Source organism: Etheostoma spectabile, chromosome 15, assembly GCF_008692095.1.
Source record: "Etheostoma spectabile isolate EspeVRDwgs_2016 chromosome 15, UIUC_Espe_1.0, whole genome shotgun sequence".
Classification (NCBI taxonomy): Eukaryota; Metazoa; Chordata; class Actinopteri; order Perciformes; family Percidae; genus Etheostoma; species Etheostoma spectabile.
In genome coordinates, this window is record NC_045747.1 from 13,950,255 (window position 1) to 13,951,737 (window position 1,483).

Genomic DNA, 1,483 nt, shown 5'->3' on the forward strand with positions numbered 1-1,483 from the left:
AGACACCGCCTACCAAGAGCCTGGGTCTGTCCGAGGTTTCTTCCTAAAAGGGAGTTTTCTGGAGGGAATTACTAGAACTGTTGGGTCATGTAAATTACAGAGTGTGGTCTAGACCTACTCTATCTGTAAAGTGTCTCAAGATAACTCTTGTTATGAATTGATTCTATAAATAAAATCTAATTGAAAATGTATCTTGGCGGTAAGGAATTGGAGGTGCACTAAAGTAGAGAGTACAGTTCCACGCGGTAGCTTCCCCGTGGCATCACAGAAGCTTCACACTTCATTACTGCAAGGCCAGCGACGTGTGAAACCATTATGTAGGAGCAGTGGGAAAGGCGAGCGTGGTTTGTGTGTTGGGGGTGTAACGAGGAGGTGCTGTGTGTTTGGTGGGGGTGGGTGTGTGTGTGTGTGTGTGTGTGTGTGTGTGTGTGTGTGTGTGTGTGTGTGAGTCTCTCCTCTTGCTCAAAGTGCTTTCTGGAAGCAGGATCAAGCCATTCACATGGAAACATTGTTTAATATATTCAAACAGCTGGGAGGTGTTGTCTGCTGTCCCAGTGTCAAATGAAAGAGGACGAACAAACAGCTGGCAGGGCATTTTCTTGCTCCACAGCTCTGCTTACAACTATACTTTAAAAAACCGAGTCTGGTGCACATGCATGGAGCAATTTGCAATGAATCACATGCTAAATCATCTCCAAAACTACAGTCATGCAACTTAATACAAGACTCAGCTATATCATTGTCTCTATCAAGAGAGAAGTAAACATATCCATGTCCTCTACTTCCACCCAGTGGCAGAAAGTAGAAAATCACACTCGCTGATGCTGTTACTGGTATGTCTGTATATCATCTGTTCCTCCATTTGCACAGGCAAGGACCGTGATTAAAAGTTAGCGGTAAATGGTAAAAATAAATGCAATCATAAACATACTTAAGTCTCAACTATTCCTTTTACTCAGTGCCAGTAATGCATTGCAACAGCCTTCTCAAAGGTTTACAGTTAAACTAATTAGCCATCAAAGATCCTCTTAAGATGGTGGAAACAAATTGTTTTTTCAGCATTTTTGATATGTTATGATGATTATGTTGTGCCAAAGAACACTGTTTGATTGCCAGATGCCCACCGAATTTCTGATTAATAGCTGATTATTTTTAAACCAGCATTTCAATTAGGACTAGCACTGACATATCTATTTCTCAAAGCAAACAAGTGAGTGCACAAATACTACTTCTGTTAACTGCGGCACAATCTAACATTAATTTCCAATCAAAAATGTGGGGATTTATGGCAGTTTCCCAGGGCACTTTCTGTGACTGCCAACGTTCAGCATTTAGCACTGATTGAAATGTTGGCTGCTGAAGTTAATTCAACAAGCCAGACCAGCAGCATGGCAAAGTTATCCATTTCCATCCAAATGGAAAGTTGACAAAACCTGTTTGTAGACCACAAGCTGTTGTGTAGCATAGGCCTATATAGTCTGGG

General features: G+C 41.5%; 1 long non-coding RNA gene across 1 annotated transcript in view; it reads right to left on the reverse strand.

The window, feature by feature from the left end:
* Positions 1-1,483, reverse strand: part of LOC116703122 (uncharacterized) — a 24,180-nt gene that overhangs the window by 21,926 nt on the left and 771 nt on the right. The gene's annotated exons all lie outside the window — the stretch shown is intronic.